General features: G+C 48.9%; 1 long non-coding RNA gene across 1 annotated transcript in view; it reads left to right on the top strand.

The window, feature by feature from the left end:
* Positions 1–1,057: 1,057 nt before the first annotated feature.
* Positions 1,058–18,891, top strand: part of LOC307110765 — a 45,204-nt gene continuing 27,370 nt past the window's right edge. Inside the window, exons 1-3 of the long non-coding RNA XR_013814486.1 lie at positions 1,058–1,791; positions 2,369–2,694; positions 5,211–6,916. This is a non-coding gene — a long non-coding RNA (uncharacterized lncRNA). The remainder of the gene's footprint in view (positions 1,792–2,368; positions 2,695–5,210; positions 6,917–18,891) is intronic.

Here is an 18,891-nt window from a genome sequence, read left to right as displayed (position 1 = left end):
GAGAGGGGAAAACACATCAAAGTGAGAGAGACACATCGATTGTTTGCATCCCGCCCTGACTCTGACCTGGGCCTGGAATCTGGGATGGAACCCACAACCCAGAGCATGCCCTACCGGGTGTTGAGTCCGTGACCTTCCACTGAATGGGACAACAATACTCATGGAGCCACACCTCCGGGCTCAACCATCTCTTTCAGAGCCAGTCCATTGAAGGGTGAAATGAAAGGACCCGGCCGTAGAGCACCTGATGGTGTCCTCTGGCCACTTCAAAGGCTCTGAGCGCTGTGCTGGCTTCAAAGGACACAGACGGCCCGGGAGATGCTCCCCTGCGTCCCCTCCGTTGCCCGACAAGGACAGGGATTCCCTCCAAAGGAGGCTCCTGGGACAGACTCACTTCCCTCACTCACGAGGCAGCGTGTTGGGGTGCGGTCCCTGCTGGCTGCGGGTGCTCTGGATGTGGGGGTGCGGCCCCCAGTCAGGTCGGGGCCGCGGTGTCTGGAACAGGCTCCCCCTGGAGGGCCAGCAGGTGCCCTGCACCTGCCCCGCAGCTGGAGGCCCAGGTGCTGAGAGTCAGAAGGGGATTGGCCAGTGTTGAGGCCCCGCCCCTTGCCCTCTGACCTTCCCCCTCCCCTACTGGACTGGCACGTGCACCTCTCTCCGTTGACGTTTCCATGGAGACATCAGAGCTCCTGGATGAAGCTGGCTCAGTGCGTGCGAGAGCCCGGAGGAGTAGGAAGCGCAGGAGAAGCTCTCCTGTTTCTGCTCTGACCTCGGCTCGCTGGGCGCACAGCTGGCTCTCGATGGGCAACTTGCTTTCTAGGTTTCGTCCTTTAATCCGCCGCCGCCGCCCGGCGGCTTTCCCGGTGCGCAGGGAGGACGCCCCGCCTGGCCGCGCCCACCCCGCGGCTCCTGCACCCGCCCGGGGCCCTGGGCACCGGCTCCTCCCCCGGGGCCCTGCCCCTGCAGCCTCTGGCTGCCACACCGCGGGGAGAAGGCCGTGTGCTCCCCCCCAGACCAGGCGCTCCGCTCCGGGGGTCCTCCCCTTGGTGAGGTGGAAGGACCCCCCAAGGAGGCCCAGGCTGTGTTTCCGTGACCCCAGGACCGTCTACATCCCTCCTCCACGGGGCAGGCCTGCTCTCCCCGGGCAGGAAGTCCAGGCTGGGAAGCCCAGACCAGGCGGTACCGTCCCACCTCCTTGCCCACAGGACCCGGAGGTGAAGGTCCAAGAAGAGTGCCCAGAAGGGCGGGCACAGAACCCAGACCATCCGGTACCGAGGGAGGGACAGGGTGCCCAGGACAGGCCCTACAGCGCTGGGGACCCCCCGCTCACACCCAGGACCCCGGAGACCACGGGCGTCCTCCCCTCCGGCCGGAGCAGCCCCGGGCCTCTGGCCCTCAGGGCCCAGCGCCCACAGGGCGGCCGGAGCGGGAGCGCCCCGCTGTCTCCCAGGCGCTGCTCCCGCGGAGGCCCGGCGGTCGCCAGCTCAGGCGGCCCTGCGGGCGACGCCCCGCCTGCTCTGCAGCCCGGCCCAAGCCCAGGCTGCCTCCTGCGGCCGCAGAGGCCCGCAGAGGGAGTGCTGCGGGGAGACCGCCCGCCCAGCGGCCCCGCGTCACTACCTTTGTGCGGGGAGATGGAGGCTCCAAAGCCATCAAGGAGCGACCCTCCCCCGGCCTCTGCCGCCAGGAAGCCCTGCAAGAGACCCCGGCCCCTGCCTCTCCAGCTCCCGCTGCCCCCGCTGCGGTGGGACCGAGGGGAGCTGCCCCCGCCGCCCAAGTTGCCCTGCCTTGCAGGTGAGTCAATCCTGGGCGCCGACACAGAGGCCGGGGCTGCCCGCGGCGCCACTCGGTCTGCCCCTGCGTCCTCCCCTCCTGGCCCAGCGAGGGCAGACCCCCTGCCCCCGGCCACTCACACCGGGCAGGTGGCCGCTCCCATCACAGCCGGGGGGGATGAAGGTGTCACCTCGCAGCCGACCTCGGATGATGAGGACATTGAAATGGACACCACTCCCCCTTGCTATGCTTGCACCATCATAACTTACCCCGACTCCAGCGGGAGATTCCCGCCAGTTTACCAAATCCAGTACAGTGTGGAGCACAGGGCCCCTGCGGCCCCCCCACCCGCCCACCTGCCCTGAAGGCCTGCTGCCCTCCTCAGGCCGTCCCACTGGCCCCAACCACCCTCAGCCACCTGAGGGACTCCTCCTGGCCCCAGAAGGGACCCTCTCTCATGGCGTGCGCATTGCCACCGAGATGCTTACCACTGGTACCCCGGCAGGCCCACTGTGGTTATGGGTCCTGCGGCTCCGTGGATGGTGGGGGCCCTGGGGTCCGTATGTCCACCCCAGGCCCACTCATCCCCGGCATCCAGAGCACCCACGTTAGAGATGGACCGAAAAAGGCGCGCAGCACGGCTTCTGCATCTCCCTGTGGCCATAAGACCAGGGACCATCTGGCCGCAGCCTGGCTGCTGAGGAGGAGGAGCAGGCATCACCCAGTGCGCATACACTGCTGGTTCCACCTGAACTCCGACCCCCGGAGCCCACCTGTGATTACACAGGCGGTGTGGTGACGGGGCGGGTACCCCAGTCCCAGATGGAGGCGCTAGTGTTGACACTGGCCATCAGTGCCCCTGCGGCCCGCCTGGACATGGGAAACCTCCTGCACTTGCAGCAGCCGCCACCTTGGAGAATGAAGGTATGTCCCGAGACACGTCTGTCTCCACCTTTCCTCAGACCACAGGGGCTTTCCTGGCTGCGCGGCCTCCGTTATCCATGCAGGTCCCACTTGTAGCTGCGCTTTCTTTCCAAGCCCCGGGACCACCTGTGCAGAATGCGGGTGATGCTATGGGCGGGTCCAACATCCCTCCCCTGACGGGAGGGCCTGCTATTCCCACTTTCCATCAGTACAACTGCGGCCCGCCTGGCCCACACACAGGTGGGCCCTCACAGGGAAATGTCTCACCTGTGACGAGAGGCCACCGTGTGACCACATGCCATCAGATCACTAGCAGCCCAGCTATCCAGTGATGGGGACAGCACACACTGCAATGGCCGGATAGGCTTACGGGCCCCTCTTCACACTGAGTCCTTGGGCACCCCTGGACCCAAACAGTAGTGTTCTGGGGGACCAGACATTTTTTTAAAATATATTTTATTGATTTTTTACAGAGAGGAAGGGAGAGAGCTAGAGAGTTAGAAACATCGATGAGAGAGAAACATTGATCAGCTGCCTCCTGCACACCCCCTACTGGGGATGTGCCCACAACCAAGGTACATGCCCTTGACCGTAATTGAACCTGGGACCTTTCAGTCCGCAGGCTGACACTCTATCCATTGAGCCAATCCGGTTTCAGCAGCACCAGACACTTTTACAGAGAAATGTGTACTCTCAGTCAAACACCTGCCTCCATCCCCCAAGGTGGGGGCCCCTCTCACTTTGGAGGAGCCAGGACTGTGTGTGGAGGCACCTGCTCAGAGCAACGGTGCCTGTGCTCGGGCAGCTGGGGCATCTGCCCAGGGATTCATAAGAGCCACCGACCAATTCTATCTCAAATCTCCGCAAATTAGGACACCTTCCTCCGCAAACTGTGTAACCATGGACTTTGCTCCGCTGGGAAGAGGCTTAGCCCCTTCAGGTGAACTTAACCTGCTGGTCCTACATCAGGTCAGAGGGCCACACCTCAGGGGTCTGTGTGTTTGGGGCAGCCAGCGTTTGAGGGTGAGGGACAAATGAGCCCAGTTGAGGAGTACCTGCAACTTAAATCTCTTCAATAGCCCACCAGAAGTTCAAACCCCTTGTTCTGGCATGTGAATCCTCAAGATCTGCTCGCCCTACCCACTCCTCTCCCCTCCCTGCCTTGCATTTTCAGTATCAGCACATGGAACTTCCTGCTGTGTTCCCAAATAGCCATTCTGTGCTCATGCTCTTCTCTCCTAGATTCCTCTGGCCCTGACTTCCTTCCCCACCTTCAATTTGATATTCCGTGCCCATCATTTAAGACTTTTCTCAGATATCTTGTCATTCAAAAGTCTTCGTTGTCTGTTATCCCATCTGGATTAGGTACAACTCTTTTATATCCTTGGAATACCTCATGCACATCTCTGCTGTCATACTTATCAGATTGTATTATAATTCACACTTGATACATCTTGGGTTCTTGCTAGAACATGAGGTGTTTGATGATGGATGCTGTTTTATTCACCTTTGAATCTTTTGCAACAGATTTATTTTCTATCTCACACTAGGCACTTCATTAAATAGTTGATGCATGTATGAACAAATGAATAAATGAAAGCGCATTCATTGGAATCAAGTTTTGATGGGATCCAGAGATAATACAAAATATAAGCTTCCCAGCTGAAGCAATAGATTTATGGTATCTTCCCACAGCTTTTTCTTTTTTAAATATATTTTTATTGATTTCATAAAGGATGGGAGAGGGTAAGAGAGATAGAAACATCAATGATTGATCGGCTGCCTCCTGCTCGCCCCTCACCCAGAATCAAGCCTGCACCCCGAACATGTGCCCTGACCGAGAATCAAACGGTTACATCCTGGTTCATCTACTGAGACACACTGGCTGGGCCCATATCTTTTTCTTAGTCCCTGCATGTGAGCAGTAGCACACACGGAGGAGATCTGATTTAAGAAACAATCCCATCATACGTGTATACGGAAAGGAGGAACTGGTGGTTCCATATGAAGATTAAACCAGAATCTTTGGTCTTATAGGCAGCAATAAAACAATACTGTAGGAATTTTTATCACAAGTCCTATCACAGATAGAACGATATAAGGTGATATCTGTGTCTCAGATGTCAACTCTGAATGTCTGGTCCTTTTATCAAAAGTAGGAAACAGAGCCAAGAGTCAGCCCCATATCAATAATAAGTGTGTGGACAGGAAACCTTGGGGGCATACGCGATGGTGGTGTGACTGTCAGAAAACCCGCATCACCTCTGTGACATTGCTTCCTTCCTGTGAGAGCCTGGCTCCTCGGTTATTGGAGAAGAGGGAAGTTGATGAGCACAGGGGAGTTCACAGGGCCTCTGAGGCACGTTCAGAGCTATTCTACGACAGGTTCCTTTCCTCAAACCACGGAGTCACTTCCAGGGCTTTTTTGGTTCTGTATTTGCTATATCATCAGTGATAGCCAGCCTGCAGCAGCAAAGTAAAGAATCTCACTCTGTTTCCCTCTCATCGTTCCACAGGTAGTTTCCTGCCTTTCAATGAGGTTACTTAACAGCAAACACTACAGAAATGTCCTGCAGTTCATCCGCCTGCATTGCCTTCAGTCTGAACCCTGACTCTTCAATCACAGCGGACTCATTTGGAATCACACAGATTAAAAGGTCATGACATTAATCGCAGAGTTACCTAATCCCAGAGCCTTTTCCTCCTTTTTAGAAGGGGTGGCTTGTCATGGGGTGGGTGGGGAGAGCAACAAGAACTCTTCATGGTTTCTGCGTCTTGTTCAATTTCAGATGTGGTTTTCCAGTTTGATTAGTAAATATTTGATACCTGGCTACAGCACAAATACTAGTTTAGCCAGAGAAAAGTTTCAGACTTGGTCTTGCAACATTTCATATCTTTTAATGACCTTTAAATAAAACATAGCTGTTCTTAGCACTGCTTGGATGCTGGCTACAGAAGGTCCAGTGACATAAGGTTATGAGCGATGGTTCGAGGTTTCAGGTTGGGGTGCAGCACAGAGCAGTGTTGGTTTAGAGGATTATTAATTCTGTGGAACAGGTGAACGGGCATTCACTTCACTGTAAGCCAAATATTTATAGAAAGCCCTGTTATATTTTTCTTAATGTTAAACAATAAAATCTGGTAGGTTTTATGACTGTAAAAAATGGGATGTGGGGATCAAAGAGATAGTCCAAGGATGTGCTGGTGATTATGTTTTTATGGATAAGACCCTGAGCAGATGGAAATGAAACCACATCATTTAATGACAGGGAGGAGAGGAGGTCTGAAGGGGGCGACCCACATGGAGAGTGCTAGGGAAGTCTGCACCATCATCTGCACACCTTTCAACCTGGAGCCCTGGGGGCTAAGACTCAGTGCCTTATAATACAACGAGGCTTTCTGTTGATTTGGAAAAGTATGATGGCTAAAGAAAGCTGTGATGATCTCTGCACTTGAAGTGGTTATTCTGTTACTGTAGATAGGGAACATGGGGGAGTCTTCCCCCATCGGCCAACATGATGGGGTGGGGTGGAGGGAGATTCTTACACTGTGCATTGCAAAAGCTAGAAAGATGAATGGACAGGGTCTGAGTAAGCCAACAGCTAGAAAAAATGAATGAGAGAGGGCCCCAGGGCACCAAAAGCTAGAAAGGTAATTGGATAGAAAAAAAGCCCTCCTATCCCTATCCTTATAAGACCACAGGCTTGAGCAGGAAGGGGGAATGGTCTGAGACAGAAGTCCACCCTTCTCACAGCACGTGGCACCTGAATAAACCTCTTTCCTTTTGCACCAACATCTGTCTCAGGAGTTTGGCTTTCCCTGGGGCAGGCAGCTGAACCTGCATTTTGGTTTCAGTTCGATAGGCCTCTTTTTAGAGTGTCTCATAGTAAACCCAGAACCTAAATCTAGGCAGAGTTGTTCTATGAATTGGTTCAAAGATGTGTTCATTTTTCCTACAATTGTACATATTTTAATGTAATGGATTGACTCTAATATAACATTAAGCTTTTGCATGGTAATTCATGAAACTAACTCCTTACTCTTTCCTTTTTTGGGAGCATTAAATCAAGGAAATTGGAGAAAGAAATAGCCAACATGTTACAGCCCCAAACAATCACCTGTCAACATTGATGAAGATCTTGTACAAGTAAACTTAAATTCCAGAGCTGGGATACAACGCCTTTGGAAAACACATTCATTCATAACACTGGTTGGAAAACAGGTAAAATGTCTGCATTTTGTTGGGACTTTAATAGGCTTATTGGACCTAGAGTATATCTGGATTACTTTCATATGTTTTTCCTTTGAATAATGTACTACGAACTAGATAGAAACTTGATGCAAAAGAAACCAAATAGAACATAGAAAAGTGGAAGTTTAGACATTTTGAAAATGTGTACAAAAAATAAAATGACGAAAGTTGTAACATCGTGTTCTCCAATAATATAACAATAATGATGCCTCCACTAGAAGATGTGATAAATATAATGTAATATATAGTTAATGTAATCTAATGATTCCATCACTAGTTAATCACTTACTCAATCAGGATTTTCTTTTCTTGGGCATTATACTTTGATCTTGTCTGCCAGCCTCATATTATATTCAGTAATTGGATATAAAAAAAGCAATGGACTATAAATTTTAAGAAAAGGGAGTATTAGCTCTTGAATATAAAAGTTTAAAATTACTGTATATACATGATCCTTAGGAAGCACTCTCCAAGTGTTTTGCCTTGAGACTATCTTTTTAAAAAGACATGCAAATATAATACCATAAAAATCTAATAAGTGATAAATAAAATAGTTTTTAAAAATGAACACCTTTGTTTTTCTAATATATTTTAAACAAAATTGTATGTATATCAATAAGTTAGGTAAAAACAAATATACCCATGGGGAAAATATTGGAAAACATATTAAAAATTATAGTAGTAGCTATGTTGAGGTGGTTTATTATTAGTGAATATTTCTCTATTTTCCATATTGGGTAATACAATTATTTGAATGTGGCAATTTATTTGAATGTGGCAATTAGATTTAAATACCATTAGGGTAGGAATTTTTCTACATCACTGCCTGATACATATCAAGTACCCAATAAATATGTGTTGAATGAAAAATTAAGACATTTATTACATTATAATATATTCATTAGATTCATGGAAGCATATTGTCCCAATCTTGACATTTCCTGTCCCGGCTTTGAAGGCTGTTACCAGGCAGCGGGGCGTGTCCCCCGTGCAGTTCTCAGCGGAGGGAGGCCAGCACTGGGCCTGCAGAGGCTCACCTCTGAGCTCACCGCGGCCTTAGGCAGTGCAGTGAGGCCTCGAGCAGGTTACTCTCTGTGGCTCAATCTCCTCATCCGAACAATAGGTATAACGATGCCTCCTTCCTAGGACTGTGTGAGGATCAAATGTTTCATACATGAAATCTCTTAGTGTAATGCATGCCACACTGTAAGTGATAAATAAGTGTTGACCATTACTGGTATTGTGTTGATGTTGTTATTATTATTTTTATTATTAGGGAAGTTTATATCTCTAGTTGTCTGGCCAGTATGTTGTTTTCAGCCTCTAATGCCCACAGTGGTTTCTGCCTCAGGCAACAAAAACCATTTAAGCCTGATTGAGAGAGATTAAAATCTTGCATTAGGCTCTCAAGAGAATCAGTAATCTCCAGATGACTTTTGAAATACAGATAATATCTGCCTTGGAACTCAAATTAGGAGAATTTAAGAATCTGAAAGTTGTCTCTCAGGGTTCAAACACGAGAGGGCTAAAACCCCTTCAGAATGGGTTTCCGCCTGCCTTGCCACAGCCTGGGGCAGCGGTTCTGAGCTCGATGAAGCCTGGGGTGGTGTGTGGAGAAAAGGGGGTCGGGGGCAGGAGCAGAAGCCTGATAAGGAGTAGAAATGAGCTGAAAGTGAGAGGGTGGGGAGCACTCCCAGGAGAAGACTTTTCTTCTCTCCACTCTGGTCCTCCTCCTCACTCTGTCCCCTCACTGTCATCACAGGCCTTCGGGAAGCAGAGCTCTGGGGGAACCAAACGACAGGGCAGGGGCGCTGGCTGGCTGTCTTCTGCTATGATGGCTCCACAGCATCTAAGGTCCTCGGGTCACTTTACATTTGTGGCAGGAAGGTACATTAAGTATACTAGTATTGTGCAGTCATAATTTCAGCTTCCAAATTGGCAACTTATTTTTAAAAATTTATCAAATAAATTATTTTCTTAATGTACCTTAAAGAAGAGAAAATTTAGTTGAAATCTGTAATTTCTGACTTTTAGAAATTTAGGTGCAATTTTATTGCCTGCATGTGTTTTCAGTGGAAATTAATTTCACTAATAACTACAGTCTCAGTGCAGGAGTTTCAGAAATGGTGTTCAAAGCAAACAAGAAAACCTTTCCCTGGAGAAAATGAACTTCATCTGATGGATCAGAACATTGTTCAGAAGGACAAAACTCCACTTGAGATAAGTCACAAGTTCCCCTGGTTACTACTGCATTTTATAAATCATTGAGATTTTATTTAGCATATAATTTTATCAATTTGTTATCAAATGTTATAATTTATACACTTATATTTTGTTTACTTTATTAATATCTGCCTTTCTCATTTGACTAAGCTTAGTAGCACCCAAATTTAATTTTTCACTTTTTGGTAACTGAGAATGCTACACTACAGATGATCAATAAATGATGAAAAAATGAATGAATGAAATTTTTTCCGTATCCCAGTAGGAAAAAAGGGGGGCAGGATTTTTATCAATATACTAGAGAATGAAAGAAATAAAAAATATGAGAAAAATTTTCAGCTTGAAATTTTTCAAAATAAATATCTATATAATAAAAGCCTAAGTGACCCTTAAGGCAGAATGCCTGGGCGCTATGATGCACACTGACCACCAGGGGCTCATGGCTGGCAAGCACAGCGACAGTGATGGGAGCCTCTCCCACCTCCACAGCAGCGCTAAGGAGCAGCGAGCCAAGCGGTAAGGAGCAGTGAGCAGGCAGGTGGTAAGGAGCGAGGGTCCCGGACTGCGAGAGGGTGCAGGCTGGGCTGAGGGACCTCCCCCCGCAGTGCACAAATGTCATGCACCAGGCTTCTAGTAATAAATAATGAGTGTGGGGTGAAATAAACACTTTCAAAGATTTCTGGAGAGAGTATAAGATGGTAGATTTTCAGAGAAGCAGTTTCCTTGATTTTATCAAGAATTTTAAATATTTCATTCTCAGTACCCACCATTTCAATTTGTAGCAATTTAATCCAAAACATAATTAAAGACATGCTGAAAAATGTGGAAAGATTTATTTGCATTAATATTAAGTTGAAACAAAAGGAAATGACTGGATACAGTATGGACTATTATATATCTTGTAAAATTAATGTTTTTGAATGATTTACATAAAATGGTTCAACATTAGTCATTAATGCTTCTTAATTTTTTAAAGATGTGAATGGTTTAAAAAAACAATATGAAATAGTATACATGATATTATAATTTCAACTTTATAAAACTAATTAGAGACTGAGAGTACAGAGTTGAGTCAAATGGACCAGATTTGAATAGTGACTCTGCCATTTAGTTGTGAGTTAAAGACATGACATTGGCCCTGGCTGGTTTGGCTCAGTGGATAGAGCATCGACCTGTGGACTGAAGGGTCCTGGATTCGATTCTGGTGAAGGGCACATGCCCAGGTTGTGGGCTCGATCCCCAGTGGGGGGCATGCAGGAGGCAGCATGATTCTCTCTCATCGTTGATGTTTCTATCTCTCTCTCCCTTCCTTTCTGAAATCAATAAAAACATATATATATATTTTAAAAAGACATGACATTCTACAAATAATTTAATTTACCTAAGTTTCCATTTTTCTTCTGTAAAATTGACATAATATTAGTAGCACCTGCTTATGAAGTTATGAGATTTAAATGAGAGAATGAGTTATTACTAAGATAAAAATATTGAGGGAAATCAAGAAAACATTAACAATGATGTTTCTCTTTGTGTTGGCATACAGATGACTTTCTCCTTTAAAATTCCCATATTTTCTAAATCACCTATATTGAAACTATTCTTTTATAACCCAAAATAGATATTGATAATAAAAAAGTCCCCTTAAGAGACTAAATTTTTTAATGTGAGTGAGCACATTCATATTTATAGCTTATACTTTATTTTTTAATATATTAAGTATCCTTAAAGAAAACACATGTATCAAATTTTGTTTGTCAAGGAAATAAAAGTCAGTTCATTAAGCACATTACATTCTCACTTCTGAGAGTTTAGCTCTCTCACAATATCACTAATTTAGAACAAAGATGAAAATCAAGAAAAACCTGACAACAACATAAGCCCTGAACCAGCAAAATAAATGGCAGAGGATCTGCACTGAACCTCGTACATTTTCTTATTTAAAAGGCCCTCAGCCTTCTCTCGGTGCCTTTGTCTGTCTGTCGTTGTCTGTGTAAACTCTCTCCTGTCATTCTGCCAGCAGGGGCCTGAGGGGCACCTCCACGTGCTCCCTTTTTCTGGTCTTCGCGTTCTACAGTCAGGTTTCCCAGGCTGTCCCCAGATGCTGTGGGAGGTCAGAGGGAAATTCAACCACCTGTGTCTCTAACTTGGCTCACTGAATGTTTCTGAACTGGTCTCCTCCTCTCTAGTCTTCATCTCTTCCACGTCACCCCTTTGTCCTCCATCCCATCCTCTCCATACCCCTTAGCTAAAATGCATCAAGACTTGGCATTGCTCCGGAGCCCAAACTGCAGGCAGGGACTGCCTCCCAGACCTTCCTGGTGTGGTCCCGCCTGCTTCTCCAGCTTCACACACGCTCAGCTGAAATCACAGCACACACTCCTTCCCGTCGCCTACATTCTCACATTTGCTTGCTCACTGGCCTCTCCCAAGACGGACCTCTGCCTTGAACACACTCATCTCCTCTGCCTTTTCACCCGTGAGCTTTTAAGCTGCTCATCCTTTGGGGCTCAGCTTAGACATCTTCTTTGAGAGGCTTTGCTGATCACCCAAGGCAGGAGCCACTGACTGACACCCGCTGCTTCACACCCGCTGTTCCTCGGATCACAGCCCTGACTGCACATTAGTCTCTCGGAGGCTGTCTGCTCTTCCTTTAATTATACTCCCAAACCAGCTGAGCTACTTCATTTCCAAGCACGATGTGAGGAGCACCAATTATAGGTGAGAGTAAAAGCCGTTATCGACAGATGCACAGACTAAAGTGGAAATGAACAAGCTAGAGAGGAGACAACATAAGGAACTGAAAAGTCTTGGTATCTTTTTTTTAAATTTCTTTATTGATTACGGTGTTACATATGTGTCATTATTCCCCCATTAACCTCCCAACCCCCTCCCCCCCCCCCCCCCGCCTCATGCCCTCACCCCACTGTTGTCTGTATCCATTGGTTAGGCTTATATGCATGCATACAAGTTCTTTGGTTGATCTCTCCCCCTTACCCGAATCATCCCCTACCGAGGTTTAATGGTCTGATCGATGTTTCTCTCTCTCTCTGGATCTATTTTTGTTCATCAGTTTATGTTGTTCATTATATTCCATAAATGAGTGAGATCATGTGATATTTATCTTTCTCTGCCTGGCTTATTTCACTTAGCATAATGCTCTCCAGTTCCATTCATGCTGTTGCAAGTGGTAAGAATCCCTTCTTTTTTTAGTGCAGCATAGTATTCCATTGTGTAGATGTACCACAGTTTTCTAATCCACTCGTCTGCTGATGGGCATTTAGGCTGTTTCCAAACCTTAGCTATGGTGAATTGTGCTGCTATGAACACAGGGGTGCGTATATCCTTTCTGATTGTGTTGTGGTGCGAATGCGAGTAAAGACCACTGGAGTCCAGACCAAATTAAAATTTAGAGAGCCTTTATTGCCGGCCGGCGGCTGTTCTGCCTTTCCACGCAGGGAGGTCAGAGAGCAGCCCTGACCCTTTGTGCAAGACCGCTTTTTAAACACTTTTTAACCCAAGACAAAACAGTTTTTCCCAAATAATGTCAGGGCCATGCTATTGACCATCATGTTATTTACAGGGTTATCCTGTTCTTTAGAAAGCTGACAGTGTTCTATCTTGCAAGGCTATTTTGTGAGGTGCAAGGGGAAGGGGCCATGAGACCATATCTCAAGGCCTGGCCTGGTGTCAGCACTGATAACCCTATCCTGGGGCATAGTCCATGGCCTCTCCAGAATGTTCAAAAATTCCCACTCTCTAACATTCCCCACTAGTTTTATGGGAGAATCAAATCATTGTTTCTCCATCATCAGTGCAGACATGATGATAGTGAGTACGCAGGACCATTAGCTTTACAGCCTGTATTCGCCTTTGTACATAGTTGATGAGACTATTTATAAGACAGGGTCCAAATGTTGCTGCTATTAACAATAAGATCAAAGGTCCTGCTAAAGATGTTAGGAGTGTTGTTAGCCACGGGGATCAAGAGAATAGATTTTCATACCAGTTTCCCTCACTTCTTTGCCTTTCCTCTCTATCTTGGAGTCTTTTTCTGAGTTGACTTAGGCTTTCTCTGATGGCCCCGGAATGGTTGGTATAAAAACAGCAAGTTTCTCCTAAGGACATACAGAGTCCTCCTTGCTTCATGAATAATAAGTCTAAACCCCTTCTATTTTGTAAGACTACTTCTGCTAACGAACTGAGAGAATCCTCTAGGTGGTTTACATTCTCCTTTAGGGTGCTTAAGTCTAGATCTACTTGGCTGCTAAGTTCCTTAAAGTTTTTGTCCCCTGTGACCAGTGCTGCAGTGCCTACTGCAGCGGATCCGGCTATTCCCAGACGGACAAGCAAGGGGACAATTACTGGGGCTCTAAGAACTCGCCCAGGGGCTAGGCCCAGGTGCTCGCACCCTCCCTCCCCAGAACAGTAATACACCTGGGGTAAGATATGAGCCAAGATGCATAAGGAAGGCTTGTGTGGGTGCATCAGTGTCAGAGGAGAGACACAAGGGGTGATTCCTGTGGTGCACGCAAACCAGGTACCTTCAGGGGCCACTAGGTACCAGTCTGTCTCCTCTTCATTGTCCTGACCAAACCTCAGTACTGAGGAACAGGATTCACCATAGGGGGATTTTGATAAATCAAACTCTGAGGACATAACACAAGAACCTTGTCCCTGGACATCCCCAAGGGTTAATTTTGGGGTTTGCCCCCATCTGCACACCCCTTGTGGGGGCTTTGTAATTGAAACATTTCTAATGTCTGATGAATCTGAACCAACAGTGGCATTTGCCTCTATCCCAACGTAGTAGGGGGGTTCTGGGTTTAAACACAACCAACAGTCTCTGGTGGCATTTGGGGAGGTCTGATTTAAAAAGTTAAAAACCGCATCCAGAGTGTCCAGGATAGGTCTCCGGCCTGGTTTGCTAGTATGAGTCTTAGGAACAAGGGTCACGTCACCTTGGTCAGAGGAGTTAACTCAGTATTGTTCCGGGCAGGAGGTGGTGGTGCGGGACGGGGCCTGAGTGGCTGTACTGGAGGCAGCCCCTGGTCTAAGGGTCTTAAAGGCCCGATGGGGTTCTTCCTTTGGGTTTTCTGGGTTCTCTGGAGGGTGAAGAGGACCCCGGGATCTCTTCCAGCTACATACAGTCTCAGTCCCCAAGTTTTTCCCGCATCCCAGTATTTCTCCCACCAGTTTTGGGGCGTGATAACAATGGGATTGCAGTCTCCTACCATACAGTTATTGGAAGGGGCCCCCGGGCGGACTATTCTCTTGAACTGGATGGCGGGATCTCTGTTAGTCCACAGTGCCATAGTCTCACAACCCCACCGGGCACAATAATAGTCCCCATCAGTTCCACATTCAGGGCTACCTTCGGCTGGGCAGACGTAATGCTGAGTTCGCCAAAGTCCTCGTTCTAAGATGAGGGTGCCACACCCGTAACTCGTCCCTATATGATATGCCCCATGGGCTTCTGGGGAAATGTAGTGGGTATTGCTTTCTGGCGGCTTTCTCCAAGTTTCCCCAAATAATCGGCATAAGTCAGTCTCTATGGAGGGGGGTCCTGGGGTCGTGGTATGACCTATAACAGTCCCATCCACAGTCCGGGTCAGTTCCCATGTGTAATTAGCCCTCAGGTGGGGATTACTCACCGTGACAGGCCACAGGCACATCAGGATTAGGACTGCCTTCGGAGTCGGATTTTCAGGGGGTCCTTGGTGCGCTGGATGGTCCGTCCCTCCAGATGGTCCTCCGCTTCCGCCTTCTTGATTTGAGTTCGATGTATCCCGTGCTTTTTTCCCCACAACCTTCACCGCTGATGGGGTGCTGAGGACAACAGTGAAGGGTCCAGTCTACCTGGCCTCCAGGGATGATGGCTCGTGCTTCCGCACCCACACTAGGTCTCCTGGTTGAAATGCAGGTGGTGCAGGTGTAGTCCCAGGGGATGGGTCTCGGTGAGCCTCTCGGACCAGCCGGTGGTTAAGTCTGGAACTCAACTGTAAGGCCTGTAGGGACTGTGGGAGGTTGTGATTAGAAAGGGATGCCAACACTTCTTCCCCTAGCTTGGGAAGCAGGTGGGGGTCGGCCAAACAGAATCTCAAAGGGGGTAAGGCCCGTTACGTAAGGGGTACAATGGGCCCGGAGTACGACAAAAGGAAGGAGGCTTACCCAGTTTTCGCCAGTCTCCAGTTTTAATTTTGTTAAGGTTTCCTTTAGGGTCCGATTCATCCTCTCTACCTGCCCTGAACTCTGAGGTCTATAGATAGTGTAATTTCCAACTTACGCCTAACATTTTTGCCAATAGTTGAGTGATGTGGGCAATGAATGCCGGGCCATTGTCGGACTCCATCACAACAGGTAGGCCAGACCTGGGGATAATTTCTGAGACTAATTTCTTAACTACTATCTGTGCTGCTTCAGACTTGGTAGGGTAAGCTTCTGGCCAGCCAGACAACGTGTCAATAAAAACCAGCAGGTATCGATATCCTCCCCGCCCTGGAGGCAATTCTGTAAAGTCTACTTCCCAATGTTCTCCGGGACTTCTTCCTCTGAGTCTGGTTCCTTGGGCCCAGGGGGAGTGTCTCCCAGGGTTTACCTGTGCACAGACGTGGCATCTCCTTGCAATGTCCTTCAAGACCTGGAAGAGCTTAGGGATATAATAGTCTCATTGAAGCAATTCTACCAGCTTGCTTCCCGATAGATGGGTGCTCTGATGGACCTGAGAAATGAGTTCCCTTCCCAGGGCCTCCGGAATGAAGTCTGGTGTCCGGCAATTCTCTCCATCCTCCAGATGCCTCCTTAACCTCGAGTCTCTTCCCCAGTTCGTTATCAGTCTCCGAATAGACGGGCGTCTCTTCGAAGACCTTTGCCGGGAGAGCTGGCAGGATATGTAGAGGCCCCACTGGTCTTTGGCTGCCTCTTTCGCTGTTTTATCTGCAAATGCATTTCCTCGCGCCTCCGGAGTGTCAGCTGGTTGGTGTCCCCTGCAGTGTATGACTGCTACTGCCTTTGGCAGCCAGAGGGCTGCCAGGAGGGCGAGGATCTCCGGGACGTTTTTTATTTCCTCTCCCCCGCGCCCCAACCCATGTCAGTAGTCCCCTTTCCTGATACAGGGCCCCATGGACATGAACCGTAGCAAAGGCGTATCGGCTGTCAGTATATATGTGTACTGTTCTTCCTTTTGCCCACCGCAACGCTTGGGTGAGGGCAATTAATTCTGCCTTCTGAGCCGATGTCCCGTGCCCCAACGCCTGCGCCCAGATTACCTTATCGGCTGTCACGACCGTTGCTCCCGCGTACCTGGTCCCTCCGTCCACGAAGCTGCTCCCATCCGTGTACAAAGTCTCATCCGGGTCTCGGAGGGGTTGGTCAGTCAGGTCCTCTCGAAGATTTTTCAACGAGGACAGGGTTTCAGCGCAGTTGTGGAGAGGCTGTTCGGGATCATCATCCGGCAGCAGGTTGCAGGGTTCAGAGCTGCTGTCTTAAGAAAGCTCACCCGCGGAGGGTTGAGCAGGAGCACTTGGTACTGGGTAATACGGGCATTTGAAAGCCACCACTCAGGTGGGCTTCGCAGAAGGGTTTCCACGGCCTGGGGGGCCACCACCTGTAAGTCCTGCCCAAGGGTGAGCTTTGAGGCTTCTCTGTACAGTATGGCTATGGCCGCTACCGCCCTCAGGCAGCCTGGCCACCCTGCAGCTACAGGGTCTAGTCTCTTGGATAAGTATGCCACAGGCCTTTCCATGGCCCTAAGAGCTGGGTTAGCTCCCCCTTCGCGATCCCCCGGGCCTCTGCCACATGCAGCTGGAATGGCTTAGTGAGGTCTGGCAGCGCCAATGCTGGGGCACTGACTAAGGCTTGTTTAAGGTCCTGAAAAGCCTTAGTCTCATTCTCAGTGTAGTTTAGTTCTCCAATCTTTCCCCCGGTGCAGGTGTAAAGGGGTTTTGACATCTCTGCAAAACCTAGTATCCAAAGGTGATAATACCCTACTGCCCCTAGGAATTCCCACACCTGCTTCTTTGTTTTGGGGACCGGGATCTTCAAAATAGCCTGTATTCGGCTAGCAGATAAAGTTCTCTTTCCTTCGCTGAGTTCATACCCCAGGTAAGTGGCTTTCGGGGTGCAAACTTAGGCTTTCTTAGCGGACACCCGGTACCCCAATTTGTCTAGAGTCCTCAACAGGGTCTCAGTGGCTTCCCGGCACTTACTCTGAGTCGCCGCGGCACGGAGGAGGTCGTCCACATATTGGAGTAGGGTGACCTCCGGATGTTCTTTCCAGAACGTGCCTAAATCCTGGCTGAGAGCCTCATCAAACAGAGTAGGAGAGTTTTTAAGTCCCTGGGACAACCGGGTCCAGGTCAGCTGTCCCGATGCCCCTTCTTCAGGGTCCGTCCACTCAAATGCAAAAATGGGCTGGCTGGACGGGGCCAGCGCAAGGAGAAAAGGCATCCTTTAAGTCCAGGACTGTATATATTTGATGACTCGGCGGTAACAGGCTCGGGAGGGTATAAGGGTTGGGTACTGTTGGGTGTATAGTCTCTACCCTCTTGTTGACTTCTCTTAAATCCTGAACTGGCCTGAAATCCTCCGTCCCAGGTTTTCGTACAGGGAGCAAAGGAGTATTCCACGGGGAGTGACAGGGCCTCCAAGATCCCGGCCTCCTTCAGTCTTTTTATATGTACTGCGATGCCCTTCCTGACCTCTGGCTTATTGGGTATTGCTTAACCCGTATTGGAACAGCAGTACTAGTGAGCTGTACTACAATCGGGGGCCTGTGAGTCGCCAACCCAGGGGGATTGCTTTCAGCCCATACCCCTGGTATCTTTTGCTGTAGTTCTTGGAGCAGTGAGGCGCTTTGGGCTGACATAGTTTCCCCGGGATCCTCGGTGAGGAGGAATTCCTCGCTTAACGGACACGTCAGGAGCACGGTGTCAGGTCTGGCATTAAAGGCTACTTTTGCTCCCTCCCCCTGGAATGAGATGGTGGCTTGTAATTCGCTGAGGAGGTCCCATCCTAGTAAGGGGTAAGGACATTCTGGCATCACTAGGAACGAGTGGGTCACTGTCCCAGCCCCTAAATTGGTTATTCGGGCCTGAGTCCATGGATATGATTTTGTCTTCCCGGTAGCTCCTTGAATAGGGGTTCGCTCCTTAGACACCGGACCTTCTGCTTGTTGTAGGACTGAGAACGTGGCTCTGGTATCAATAAGGAAATCGACTGGTTTGCCCGCAACTTGCAAAGTGACCCTGGGCTCCTGGGGGGCTAGTAAAGACGGAGCCCCGGCCCCTTCAGTCCACTTCTTTGACTAACACCGGGCCGGGCGCCCCTGAGGGCGCTGGGGGCTTTCATTCTTCCAGGGGCCTTCTCCTTTACAGCAGGCACACTGGTTCTTCCCCAGCCCCGATCGCCGAGGGCGCTTATCCCCGGGCCTTGCTCCTCTTCCTTTCTGGTTTCCTTTCCTCCCGTCTCCTTTTTCCCTGTTCATGGTTAATAAAACCTGTGCCATCTTTTTGGTTAGCTCACCGGCATCTTCTCTATTGTTGAACGTCTTCTGTGCTACCTCTACCAATTCTGACAGCATCTTTCCCTCAAAGCCTTCTAACTTTTGTAAGTTTTTTCTTATGTCTGGGGCCGACTGGGACACGAAAGCAATGTTAACTGCCCGCCTGTTTTCTGGTGCTTCTGGATCTATGGGGGTGTAGAGCCTGTAGGCTTCACACAAGCGC

The sequence above is a fragment of the Cnephaeus nilssonii genome, assembly GCF_951640355.1.
Source record: "Cnephaeus nilssonii genome assembly, chromosome: 14".
Taxonomy (NCBI): Eukaryota; Metazoa; Chordata; class Mammalia; order Chiroptera; family Vespertilionidae; genus Cnephaeus; species Cnephaeus nilssonii.
The sequence above is the reverse complement of the archived record's forward strand: the minus strand, read 5'-3'. Positions and strand labels throughout refer to the sequence as shown.